Genomic DNA, 14,958 nt, shown 5'->3' with positions numbered 1-14,958 from the left:
CACCCTGATGTACACCTTCCTTAATTTTAAACGCTAGTTCTATTCAGATGACTCCTTCTTGGTCTAGGTGTAGGGTTTTCATGAGCATGGTTAGATGTACTATGATTCCCATTTTTTATCAATTTAGACATAATTTGTTATTACACAGTGAAACGCCTTTTCATAGTCAATAAACCACAAACATACATTTTTCTAATATTTTCTGCTTTCACCTGAGATTGATCTGAATGCAATAATATCCCTGGCACCATAGTATCTTCAAAACACAACTTGAACTTCTGGCAGTTCTCTGTCAATGTATTGTTTAAGCCATTTTTAAATACTCTTAAGCACTATTTTGTTTACATATGACACTAATTATACTATGACATAATATTTACATTCTGTTAGAACACCTTTCCTGTGTGGGAACCAATATAGATTTCATCCAGTCAGTTCACTAAGGAGCTCTCTACACAATTTCTTGACACACACTGGTGAATACAACCTATTTTGCATCTGTTAGTGGAAACATGTCAATTGGTATCGCATCAAATTGTATTTGTAGGGAGGGCCTTATTCTTTACCAACGCCTTCAATGCAACTTGAACTCTTCCCTAATCATGATTGGTCTTAATTATATTACACCTCCTGATATTTTTAAGTGTCAATCAATTATTATTATTTTTTTTGTACAATGCCTCCATGTTTCTTCCATCTTTTGATGCTTTCAGATCATATGAAGTAACTGAAAATTGTAGGGCTTGGGTCAGATACACCATAGTAATCAGGGAAACATCTATAAATTATCTGTATGAATGTTATTTTCTTGCTAGATTTTATGAATGCAATATATCATTTGAATTCTTGACTACTGCTTACATAAATATTGATTGTGAATCTAAGTAAAATTAAATCCTTGACAACTTCAACCTTTAATTATTCTGATGTTACTTACTGGTCTTGTTGCAAAAAGTTTAATTTTCATTATATTTAGTTATAATCCATACTGAAAACTGCGGTCTTAAATCTTCATCAATACTCAAGTCATTATCCTCAGCAAGTTTATCACACATCATTAATGAATTTATCTCCAAACTAATGACATGCTATTCTTAATATAGTCTAATTCTGAACATATTCAAATAAAATATGGTGAAAGGATACAACCCTAATGAATTCCTTTCCTGACACAATTTCCCTGATTTTAACTATATAGAAACTCTTTCTCTTGTTGGAATGATTGCTTCTTGATTCCTGTACAAGTACTACAAGAACATAGTTATTATGAGATTTCCATTCTTCTCAACGATAGTATAATTGATATAATATATCCATTTGATTGCCTTTGCTTTATAAATAAGACACAGATAAACATCTTTTTCGTATACTCTGGTTTCGACAAAGATGTAGTTTACTTCAGCAATGGTGTCATTCATCCCATGTCTTCTTTGAATTCATCTAGAATTTGTAGTAATCCCTGTTCATGTGTTGTTGGAACCATATTAAAATTATTATCAGCACAATTTTACATGAACAATGTTAATTAAATTTTAAATAATGTTTTTTCTTTTGAATTACTCTTTCTTTGGAAATAAATAAGTATACTGTTCAGTCATTTGGCCAGTTAAAGTGTCTTCCAAATTTCTTGGCATAGTTGAGCAAATATTACCAGCATTACAACTGTTGAAACATTTTATTTATTCTATAATCAACTCTTGGATTCTTAGTTTTTTGCCAATTCCTTAAGTATAGTTTGGAGTTATTCCTCCAATATGATCCATTCTTGATCATATATTGTTACGTGCTGTCAAGTCACCTGTGTCTTATAGTGACCCTATGTACAACAGGCCTAAACCCTGCTCTAGCCTTGGCCAATCTCACTGTCTCTGACATGCCTATTCCAATTACCCCAGTCACTGAATCAATCCACCTCATAGAAGGTCTTCCTCTCCTGTGCTGTCCCTCCACCCTCCATGACGTATATCTCCAAGGACTGGTACCTCCTTGCAACATGTCCAAAGTATGTTGGATGAAGCTTCAGGATCCTTCCTTCCAAGGAGCAGCCTGGAGGCATCCTCTCCAGGATGAACCTGTTCATTTTCTTAGCAGTCCATGCTATATTCAATACTCCTCTCCAACACCACAGCTCAAATACATCAATTCTCTTTCTATCATCTTTAGCCATTGTCCAGCTCTCTGACGCATAGCAAGTGATTGCAAAGACCATGGCCTGTATCAGAAGCACCTTAATCTCCAGAGAGACACATTGCTCTTCAGTACTTTGGAGAGGTCCCTAACAGCAGACTTTCCAATCAGAAATCATCTTTTAATTTCCTGGTTGCTAATGCCAAGAGTGTTGACTGTGGAGCCACGCAAACTAAAGCTGTTAACAATCTCAGTCTCTTCACCATCCATCTTGATCCTGCCAATTGGCCAGGTGAGAATATTTGTCTTCTTGTCATTGAGCCTCAATCTATATTAAAGGCTGCAGTCCTTGACCCTCTGCAGCAAGTGTTTCAGGTCCTCCTCAGTTTCAGCAGGCAGGGTTGTGTCATCTGCATATTGTCATCTGCAGATTGTTGATGGATCTTCTAACAATTCTGATGCCACAGTTCTCCTTATAGAGCCCAGCCTCCTGGATAATCTGTTCTGCATATAGGTTGAAAAGGTATGGAGAAAAGACACATCCCTGGCATACACTCTTCCCAATTTTGAACCATGAAGTATTTCCTTGCTCTGCTCTGACAATTGCCTCCTGTTCCAAGTACAGGTTTTGCATTAAATGATCAAGTGATCATATGACGTTTCCTAAAATGACTGAACATTGACCAATTATTTTTCATGATATAACTGTATCTCTTCCATGCTTATTAAATTGTTCAATATTTTCCCTATCAAATTTTTAAATATTCCAACTGAAAGCTTCAATTATTCTTCATTTCTTTCAGCTTAGACATACTATGCCTTGTTTCTAATTTTCCATGTGCGAGTATTTGTGCATTTCATATATTTTTCTTTTTTAACACCTTTTGAAATCTGTTCAATTATTTTAACTCTCCTTTTTCCCATTTACTTGGGTTATTGTATGTTCCAGAGTAAGTTTATGAGTTTCTTCTGACATCCATGTTGATTTTTTCTTGCTTTTCTGTCTTTTTATGACCTTTTGTTTTCTTATTATAGGATATCCTTATTTTCATTCCATGATTTGTCTGATATTTTGTCGTTAATATTCAAGATATCACACTGATACTTAGAAGTGATGGTCTCTAAATTCAGGTGGGATATATTCAGGTTGTACTTGGTTTTTGTGCATTTATTTTAATTTTTCAGTTTCAGCTTGAACTTAAAAATGTGTAGTTGAGCATATTTTTGTCATTTAGCTTCTGCCTTATTCATATTCTGATACTGACCTACCATTTGTTTCCACAAATTTAGTTGATTTGATGGCTGTGTGTTCTATCTGATGAAGTCCATCATATCAATTTTATTTGTTGTTTTTATGTGCCGTTGAGTCGCCTGCTACTCAAAACAACCTTGTGCATAATAGATCTGTACTCTGCCCTATCCTAAGGCAATCTCATGCCTTTGACACACCTGCCCCTATTACCACAGTAATGTGCCAATCCATCACATTTGGGGTCTTCTTTTCATGAGTTGTTCCTCCACCCTTCCAAGCATGATTTACTAAACATGCCCAAAGCATGTGACACGGAGCCTCAAAGTTCTTGTCTCCAGGGCTTACCTTGCTTTCACCTTCTCCGCGGCAGATCTCTTTGTACAGGGTATATTTAATACTCTTCTCAAAAGCATGAATTCTTCTTCTATCATCTTTGATCATTGTCCAGCTCTCTGAAACATAGCAAGTAATTGTGAATGGAAAAGATTCATATTTGCTCCCATTCCAAAAAAGAGTGATTGTGTTAAACCTTATCTTATATAGAATACAATCTTATTTTAACATATTACTGTAAGGTTTGCTAAATTAACTTACAAGATTGAATCATTAAGATATTGATTCATTTGTATTTTCCACATTTACTAATGTGTATCTACAAATTATGACACCTTTCTTTCTTTCCAATCTTCATTTATTTCCATTATAATAGTTAATTGAAGTGGTAATAATAGCTATTTGTTTCTCTGTATAAATTATATAAATGTGACTATAGATTTTTTTCAGGTAACATAAAATTAAAATATTCCGTATCATGCTTAGTTTACAAACAGCTCGATGCTGAGATTGATCACACATTTCTCTCTTTTTTTTAATATTCCACCAATGTGGTGAATTGCACTGACTTTTAAGTTATAAAAAAATTTTCTGCCTAATTTATGGTTTTGAGATTAATATCTGAATCATTACTGTGTCTGAATAGGTAGCAAATTCATTAATATTTTTGTTTTCATAATTTATTGTTAATTTCTCTTTTTGATAAGATTCTTATAAGCAATATTAACTGTTTTCATCTGACCCCATAAAATAAGCTGGGACATGCTCTCTCTCTTATCTGCTTTGTAGAGAAGTTAAGTAAGATTGGTGTTGTTACTTCTTTAAATGGATGAGAAAAATAGACAATATACTGTGTGGATCTATAGTGTTCTTTTGGGAAGGTATTTTATTATGGCTCAAATCTTGGTACCAGCAACCAAGAAATAAAAAGACAGATTTCATTGGGAGAGTTTGTTGTCAGAGACCTCTCCAACGTATTGAAAAGTGACGGTACCAGTCTGGGGACTAAGGTACACCTGATCTAGGCCATGATCTTTGCAATTACTTGCTATTCTTTGGCAAGCTGGACAATGACTAGGGCATCATGATAGAAGGAAAATTGATGCCTTTGAGCTGTGAGGTGCTGGAGAAGAGTGTTGAATATATCATGGACTGCTAGGAGAACAAACAAGTTCATCTTAGATAGGATAAGACCAATCTGCTCCTTGGAGGCAAGGATGATATACTTGGGACAAGTTGCAAGGCAGGACTAGTCCTTGAAGAGGGGCATCATGCTTGCGAGGTTGGAGGGACAGCACAAGACAGGAAGACCTTGATGAGATGATTGATTCAGTGACAGGGCTAACGGAGGTAGGTGTGTCAGAGACAAATAAGATTGGCACAGGATAGAGCAGGGTTTAGGGCTGCTGTACATAGAGTCACTATGAGTTGCAGGCGATTCAATGGCCCATAATGTATGAGTTTTATGACTATTATGTGGTACATTTTTTTGAAATATATCCTTTAATCAGTGTTTTCAAATTTATTAACACAATACCCTCATTATTATCAATTCCCAGTTAACATCTCTATAGACAGAGTAGAACTGTCCCATAGAGTTTTCAAAGCTACCTTCTCAAAGTAGAATCTACTTTAATGATGTTTTTAGAGTAAAGCTTTCACCCAATGTTGTGCCATTGAGTGGCCTGTGACTCATAGTGACCATATGCACAATAGTCCTGAAGCCTGTCCTTTCCGTTAATAATCCTACTGTCTCTGACACAACTACACTTATTACCCCAGTTACTGTGTCAGTCTGTCTCCTCTAGGATCTTCCTCTATTATGTTGTCCCTTTACACTTTCTAGCACGATTTTCTTCTCCAAAGACCGGTCTTTCCTGACTACATGCCCAAAGTATGTGAGACAGAGTCTCAAAAATCCTTACCTTCAAGAAACAGCTTGGTTTGACTCTCTCTCTATGACTTACTTATTTGTTTTCTTGTTCAATAGTCTTCTTCAGCACCACAACTCAAAGGCATCAATTTTTTCTTCTGTCTTCCTTGGTTATTGTCCAGCTCTCTGGTACATAGCAAGCAAGTACAAAGAGAGGCTGCTAGTGGATTTAAACATCCAGAGAGGTATGGGCAATGAGTTAGTGGGAAGGTTCTAATGGACTTTTATATTAGAAAGAAGGAGAATATCTTTAAGATTGAATATGATTTGAAACAGCTTTCTTATATTCTTTATACATCATACAAGTTCTACTTCAGAATCCCCAAATTTTTCACTTTAACAACTCATTTTTACACTTATCGGAATTGATATAATGAGGAGTTATTTATTTATTTTATAAACTATAGGTACAAGCCTACTGGCAAGAAGTTGAGCTGCCATCCTGAAGCAATGCAGTTTAAGGCCACTAGCAGCCCCATGGGGGATGGATGGGCAATGTCCTCCCATTCAATTAACTATCTCTGAAAACTAGCTGGAGAGTCAGTTATGAGTAAGTTCCTACTCAACAATATACAACAACAACAACGAGATTGGTATAAGAGTATATATTCAACAAAGCTAATTAAATTCTACTTCAAGACCTTATGAAAGTGGCATTTTGTATTCTCTTTGCAATTATATTTTAAATTCTGGCCAAGGGTTGAGTAGGTGTCTGTCCCATAAAATTTTCAACAATTAAGATGGTCTTAATTTTTCTTCTTCTCCTCCTGCTGCTTTAATTAACTTAGCATAATTTTTAAACCACATGTTGAATATGAATAAATAACAACATGAAAATCTAACTTCTCATCTACTGATGACCTCTTCTTTCTCACTGTTTTACTCTCTCTCTATCTCATTTGTTAAGTCTTTTGAGATGGTGGTACTGTTTGCTACAGAAAACAGCAATACTATATTGCATATTTTGGTCTAAAAATTCTGTTATTTTGATATTTAAAAAAACCTGTTCAACCAGTATAATGTCAATTATTTTCATGTCATTATAGATATGCGACAAGAAAAATACCTACTAGCAACTCCAAAAATAGTTTGTACCTTTGAAACTCATGGCTATTTGGATTTAATGATGGAGGGAACAATTATTCTCTCTCTTCTGATTTTCCATAATTTTATTAAATCATCTATGAGAAAGCTGGTAGTTGGCATACCATAGTTAAGAACAGGACCACTCTACTTTATGTTCCTCATGAGGCAGCAGTTGGCCAAATTTGAGTCATAATGCTTTCATTCTTCTCAGTTATAGTTGCAGAAGAAGTCATCAGATTCTTGGAAAGAAGCTACGAGGCAGACTGATGGTCTGGCTTTGCATAGGTAGAAATAATTACTAGGAGTCCAGTTGACAAGCCATGTCTGTGCTGTCAGTGAGTTCGGTGAACTGATTAAGGTACCAGTTCCAGATCTTGTGCAGCACATCTGAACTGAGCTTCCACAGTAGAGTAATAACCTCACCTGCAGCTATGACAGTCTTGTCCATCAGTCCTTACCAGCGCAACAGCCACAGCTCAGCAAAACTTTGCCACAAAGTCTAGCTCCGTCACTTCTAGTTACCTGACAAATTCATTAGCCATCAGCCTAACCTCAAAACCATTGATCCCAAAGATGTAGCTGGTGTTCAGAGATACAAGGTTTCCCCCAGAGACACTAATCTGCTCCAGACCATGCAGTACTGGCTATAATTTTCCTGGCACTGCCTTAGCTATTACAGCCTCTAGAAAATGTACACGCTGGAGACCTGACCAACTTGCAAACCAGTGCAGAGTACACTTCATCTCCTGGGATGTGATATAAGATGCTGGGGGAGGGAAAAGTTAATAATATCATCAAACACTGAGGGTAAGGGAGAAAGGAAGGGCAGTGGCATTGATGATGATGACTCCAGAGGCATTTGGCACTGGGTCAATACCGAAGCGCAGTGACCCTCCTTCAGGTTTCCAAGTCTGGATATTTTTATGAGAGGACACTGGCCATCTTTATCATTCTGAGTCAACAGTAGATTCCAACTGCTAACCTCTCAGTGAGCAGTTCAGCACATGCACTGCACCACCAGGAAGCCTTTTATTTCCTCCTCTGTCCTTTGAAAAGTTACTGAGGCTGTCACAAAAGTGCTTATGTGGCAACTACAATATTGCTTTAATAAATTTTGTATTTAAACCTTGTTGATATTTGAATAAAAATATTTTTGTTGCACTTTAAAGTGTCTTTTGTTGCCAAAAGTGTTAATAGGAAAATTGTGAGAATTAGTTATTTTTTTATTTGCAAGGAATTATCCCTAGCAATGTAATGTTTAAAGTATTGGGCCACATAAATGACTGCAATCTACCAGTTTATCTGTTGAAGAAAGAATACGGTTATTGACTTCTATAAAAAATATATACTTAGGAACTCTTTAGCACTAATGTGCTTTGTAATACAGAGTATCTATGAAATGGATTCAATTCATCAGCAGTGGCTTTGATTTAGGTTTAGTTTTGATGGGACAATTTTATATTTGAAGCTGAAGGTATAGTTTATAATCAAGGCTTAATTAAGTTAGGATGATATTTCTATAGTTGGGTGCTATCAAGTTGATTCTGACTCATTGAGACCATGTGAATGACAGATCTGAACCCTGTCCTCATCATCTCTGATATACTGGAGCTTATTGCTGCAGTCACTATGTCAACCTATGCCAATCACATCGAGTGTCTTCTTCTCTTTCACTTACCTTTCACATTTCCATGTGTGATGTTTCTTTCCAGGGAATATCTCCTTTTAACAACATACCTAAAATCTGTGTGAGATAAGGCTTCACCATCTTTGCTTCAGGCTGCACTTTTCTTCAAGACAAAGCTATTTGTATTTTGACTGTCCAGATATTCAGTACTCTAAAACTACAGTTCAAAGACACCAGTTCTTCTTCTGTCATCCTTAGTCTATGTCCAGCTTTCAGGTGCATAGAAAGTGATTGAAAAGACTGAGGCTTAAGTTAGGTTTGTCTTAATATTTAAACTGACAGCATTGATCCTTAGTAATATACTTTCCCAACGCAAGAGGTCTCCTAATCTCCTGCATGCTGACATGAAGAGTGTTGATTGTGGATCCAAATAAAATGAAATCTTTTGACAATTTCAATCTTTTCTTCACCGTTTATGATGTTGCCTGTTTGTGGGATTTTTGCTTTCTTGATGTTGAGGTGTAATCCACATTGAACGCTGTAGTCTTTGAATATACTGATATTTTTGTGAACTTATAAAGGGAAGAAAAATGAAGTTTTGTTTTGACTAACAACACTTGCAATGTATTCTGAAATTTAATATTTGAGATGTTCACGATTATTTTTTCCACTATGACATAGTGAAGTATTTTGCTCTTATAACTTTTTGATAGTGAAGGATACTGCTATTTGAAAAATGTATCAGAAGTCACATTCAAAAAATAATTTGATTCAGTTGATTTTGTCTAAAGAATAAAAGCTTTTCACTTTCCTACTTCTGACAGTTAACAGAACATTAAAGATATAATTTATGCCCCATTATATTAATTTAGGCTTCTTATTGTTGTTAAGTGCCATCGAGTCGCAGGCAACTCGTAACGTACCTATGAATGAAAGTCCTGGACACCTCCTGTATAACTTTTGTCCTTTCTCCAGGTTCATACGGTTTCCTGAGGCAAGCTATTATGGAAGTGGATGCCAGTCCTGCTTCCAAGCTTGTTTTAATCAGGGAGCTCCACCGAACACTGTCCACCATGGGTAACCATTCTCGCATTTGACTCATCAGTGTCACAGTGTTCAGTGTCACAGCAACCACAAGTTACCTCTGCATAGCAAGTGGACATACCAGGGTTACACGACCTAGAAGAATGTTTCACCAAAAACAAATAAAGGCAGACCTGAGGGCTGTGGAGTAGAGTCTCCCACCTTTGGCTTGGGAGTTGAATTGGGAGCTGAATTGCAATTTAGGCTTAGAGTGTGATTATAAAAAAAAATGAATATAGGAGAAGCATCTTTTACCATTAGAGGTGGATAAAAAGAGGAAGTAGAGAAGAAAGAGGAAAAGTAAAAGAGAAGGGAAAAGAAAACAGAGAAGGAAGGAGAATGGAGATGCAGAGATGGAGGACTCAGTAGAGTTTCAAGCTTTCATTGGTCAAAGAAAATATTTGTAAAATGATAATAAAAGGTAGAATCCATTAAACCTGTTTGATTTGTAGTCTGCATAGTTTTTTTGTGAAGTTTAAATTTATAATTACTTAAAAGAAGCATTTTGTTTCAACTATTCCTTATAGTAGATCCTGCCCACGTTTTTAACATATATGTCTAGCCTAAAGATCTCTTTTTTGAAGTAGTTGGACCTATAGACAACATCATGATGGATGGAGAACAGACTGAAACTTTCAACAACTTCGTATTAGGTGGATCCACAGTTAACATCCTTGGTACCAGCAGTCAGGAAATTAGGAGACATATTGAATTGGGAAGTCTAAAATTAGACCTCTCCAAGTTATTGAGAGGTAATGATATCAGTTTGAGGACTAAGGTGAATCTAATTCAGGCCATATTCTTTCTGATCACTTGCTATACATCTGAGAGCTTCACAATAAATAAGGATGACAGAAGAAGAATTGATGTCTTTGAGCTGTGGTGTTAGAGAAGAGTACTGAACATCCCATGGATGGTCAAAAGAAAAAAAACAAGGATGTCTTGGAGAGGGTGCAGCCAGAGTGCTCTCTGGAGGCAAGGAAGTTGCGAGGAGGGGCTATTCCTTGGAGAGGGTCATGATTTTAACAAAGGTAGAGGATTGATGAAGGAGAGGAAGATCCTTACCAGGTGTTTTGGGACGGTAACTTCCACAATCGGCTTTAGTGTCAGAAAGTGTGAGGATGGCACAGGATGTGACAAGATTCAGATCTGTTGGTCATAGGGTCTCTATGGGTTGTACTCAATGGCAGCTATCAACAAGCTTCAAGATTGTATCAGTTTTTACACTTTGATCACAATATTATTCTTTATCATCCAGTTGGATTATGACCACTCAGTTGCTTCAAAAACCAAATAGTGTGAATAATAACCAATGGTGGGAATAAGGTAGTACACACACCCACCCACCCACACACCCACCGACCCACCCATCCACACACACACCGACCCACGCACTCACCCCCTGTATAACCAGCTCAAATTTAAAAAAATGTTAGCATCGTATCGTCAACTTCTCTCTGCCACAATACTTCTATAACTTTTATCATGACTTTAAAACAAATTACTTTCTGGTCTTTTTAGCTTTCACAGCAAGTATGCATCCTTAAACTAAAGTTTAATTTTACTGGTTTAAAAAATAATCAGAAAATTCTGTATGTTTCTTTGACTTTTTTCTTTACCAGTCAGTAAATAAAAAAAGGCTTGTGAGTCTTTTGCCAGATGTATGAATTTTGAATATTCTGCTAAGTGTGTGATTTTTCCATTTCATTTTCAGCCTTGTCTTTCAAACAAATATATATGCTTGTAACTTTTACCCTATAATAATAGTGAAACAAATTAATTCTTTTGTGAGTTGTTTTAATTAAAAAATTTAATTACTCTAGTATTTCATTTTATGAATATATCATAATTTGTTTAGTAATTCCATCTTTCATCAACATTTGTGTTATTTCTCTTTCAGATCTATTAAAACATTTATCAACATTCTTATACATGTTTCCTTATATACATCTGCCTGCATTTCTGATTATACATACATATATACATGCACATGTGCATACACACATCTATACACATACACACACTCTTTTATATAGCAGGTATTTCTTTAGCTTATTTGAAGTTGTTAAACAAATTTCTAATGTGACTGTGATCAATTTATAATCATACTGACAATTTATGAGAGCCCAATTATTCTGTGTCACAGGCCAGCAGACTTTTTTAGATAGTGGTTAGATAGAAAATATTTCAAAATATTTGAGAAAAAGTTTCAGTTGCAACTACTTAACTGAGCACTTCTAGTTAGAAAATTGTCACCAACAGTGGATGTGGCTGTATTTCAGTTAATGTTCTTGTTTTTATAAATATATATTGGTTTTGAACTTAAGAATAAAATAATGCAATATGGTTTTTATATGTGACTTCTTTTACTCAACCGAATACTTGTAGATTTATTCCTGTTTTATGCCACTGTTTTTTCTTTTCTATTTAATCAGTATGTTTTCTGTTAAACATGATTCTGTTGATTGATATGGTTGTTTCTAGGTTTTGGCTGTTATGAAACACTTTGCTACAAAAATTTCTATAAAAGTATCTAAAACAACTTTTTTCCATTTCACTTGAGGAAATGAAAAAAAGAAATGAATATATATATATATATATGATATTTTATTTAGAAGATGCCAAAACTTTTCCAAAGTGCGGCATCATTTCAAATTTGCAACAGTATCTGAGATATAATTTCCTTCTAACCTTTTTTAATATAGGATTTTCAACCATGAGAATTAGTGTCTGTGTGTGTGTGAGAGAGAGAGAGAGAGAGAGAGAGAGAGGAAGTGTCACTGTTGTTTTAATCTGCATTCTACAAAGGCTAATGATGTTGAAGAAAGCTCTGGTGACAGTAGTAGGTGAGAAGCTACACTACGTGGTTTGACAATATTAGATCCTCCACAGGAGAAATATGAGCAATCTACTATCATTGGATTTACATCCTTTGAAAAACCACAGGAAGGCCGTCTACAAGTCAGTTCTGACTCAATGACAATGTGGTGTTTTTATTTATGTATGTTTGTATGTATTTAGTTTCATTTACATTATATTTTATTCATGCACATTATAGGTTGCCCCATTTTCAATCATCTTACCAATAACTTCCCTCGTGAAAGTGTGTAAGTCAGTTACATCATGCCTCACCCTTTTTTAAAAGCTAATTTCTGATTTGCCCATCCGTATCAAACCAGTACTAGGAGTAAATAAGCCTGGTCTTTTTGCTGCGGAGTTATCTGGTTAAGTTGGTGACTTTGAGAGTCTGTATCCACAGTTCAGAGCAAGCCATCATGTTGTAGCAATCAACCCTAGCTAATTGTATGGAACATCCTCTCTTCATGGGATTGGGTTCTGGTCAACTAATCCCTCGCCTTCTGGGTCCAGGCTCATATGGGCATCAGCTGGAAGCTCAGGAGACTACACTTTTCCTTGTGATCCAGGCCTGCTGGTCTTCTCATTCAACCCTTGTCCTCACATGGAGTCCAGTCAACAAGTCAGAGGGCCTCATGATACTCAGTTACTTATGCCAACAAAGCTTCCCAGCTGATCCACACATCTGAGCTTGCTGCGTGGGCAGAACTGAAGAAAAATGTCTGGTTTTAGTCTGTTTCTCAATTGTTGAATTCCTTCTACTTCCACTGCTATTAATCTTAGTGGGCCTTTATGGTCTCCAAGTTTACCTGGCATCCAAAGCCAAACAATTTGTCCCAGGTAGAAAGAATCAGTCTTTTCCTTTTTTTTTTTTTTATTCTCTCCTTGCCTGTTATCTCTTCTTTCAAATTGAAATCTCTTCAATAATAGTTCCAATGTAGGTCCACTAATTCATTAAAATGTAAATCTTCTCAAAGTACTAGGTAGAACTCACTCTTACCTTTGACCAAGACCTAAGAGCCTCTATCGAGTTCCACTTTGGACAATCTTGTCTCCTGGGCAAATCTTCCCTTATATGTCAGTCTAGAGAGTAAGGTGCAACTAATCCTGGCCATGATTTTCACAATTACTTTCTGTGCATCAGAGAGCTAGGCAATGACTAAAGATGACAGAAGAAAAAAATGATCCTAATGAGTTGTAATGCTGGAAAAAAGCCTTGAACAAACCATGGACCACCAAGAAAACAAACAGTTCTGTCTTGGAGTAAGTAAAACCAAGTTTCTCCACGGAGGCTAGGATTTTGAAGGTCTGTCTCACATATTTTGGGCATGTGGCCAAGAAGGACTGATCGTGGAGAAGGATATCATGCTCGGAATCATGGAGGCACAGAACATGAGAGGAAGACCCCGGATGGGATGGGCTGATACAATAACTAGGGCAATGGGGGTTGGTGGGTGTGTTGGGATTAGTGAGACTGGCTCAGGACAGGACAGGCCTCAGAGCTGTTGTACATAGGGTTGCTATGAGTCCCAGGTGACTCAGTGGCACAGAAGAATAAACAACATGCTTATGCACAGGCATCTCTGGTGGCCTACCAGCAAGAAGCTGTGCTGCAATCCCAAAAGTATGCTGTTTGAATCTACCAGCTGCTCTATGGGAGAAGGATGGACAATCTCCTCCTACGTGTTAAATGCCTCTGAAAACCTGCCGTAGGCTCAACTGTGTATTGGTTCTGACTCAGTGGCACACAACAACACAACAATGCTTATGTACTGCACTTTATCCATGCACATCGTGCCCCACACATTCTCTTGTACACCCTGCCTTCACCCTGCCCCCTTACACCCTTTCAACCTCTGCTGACTCTGTCTCCCACCCCCCACTAACCTCCACCATCACAGTAATTACCCATCTTTCCTGCATCTCCTCCCGTCCCTTTCTATCCCTCTTATTTATTTTAAATTTTCATGGGGTAGCTCATTGACCTTATTTTTCATTCATGTACATCATGTTCCACACAATCTCTCATTTATATTGTGTTTCATACATTCATCCATATACACTGTATTATGTATAACCAACCACCATTGACCTCTATCTACTATCACACTGTCCCCTCAAGTCCCTGTTGACCTCTTCTCATTCATTTAACTCCTCCCCCCAATCTGCCCACCAAACTCTGCTATCCTAGTGGTCTCCAAACCTCCCCTCTTTCCATCATCTTACCCCATTCCACTTTTCAACATTTGTACATATATTACTAGTTATCCTTTGGTTATTACAACAGCTGAATTCAGTATTTGTCCTTCTGTGACTTAATTCACTCAACATAATGCTTTCTAGTCTCTTTGTGTTGCATGTTGCTGTTGTTATGTGCCATTGAGTCGCTTGTGACTCATAGAGACGCTGTATACAAGAGTCCTAAACCCTGCTCTATTCTGTGCCAACATCACTGTCTCCGATATACCTATTCCCATTACCCCAATAATTGAATTGATCCATCTCATCGAGGGTTTTCCTCTATAGCACTGTCCTTCCACTCTCCTAAACATGACGTTCTTCTCCATGGTCCCTCCTAGCAACATGCCCCAAATATGTCAGATGAAGCTTCAGAATCCTTGCCTGCAAGGAGAAAGGCTGGTTTCACCCTCTCCAGGGCAA

At 36.9% G+C, this 14,958-nt stretch overlaps 1 pseudogene; it reads right to left on the bottom strand.

Annotated features, from left to right (window-relative positions):
- LOC102848432 overlaps positions 1-7,590 on the bottom strand; it is an 82,353-nt pseudogene extending 74,763 nt beyond the window's left edge.
- Between the last annotated feature and the right edge of the window lie 7,368 nt (positions 7,591-14,958).

The sequence above is a fragment of the Elephantulus edwardii genome, unplaced genomic scaffold (assembly GCF_000299155.1).
Source record: "Elephantulus edwardii isolate Elephantulus edwardi_28Jun2011 unplaced genomic scaffold, EleEdw1.0 scaffold00001, whole genome shotgun sequence".
In the NCBI taxonomy this organism is placed as follows: Eukaryota; Metazoa; Chordata; class Mammalia; order Macroscelidea; family Macroscelididae; genus Elephantulus; species Elephantulus edwardii.
Note: the sequence above shows the minus strand (reverse complement) of the source record. Positions and strands in the feature narration are given on the sequence as shown.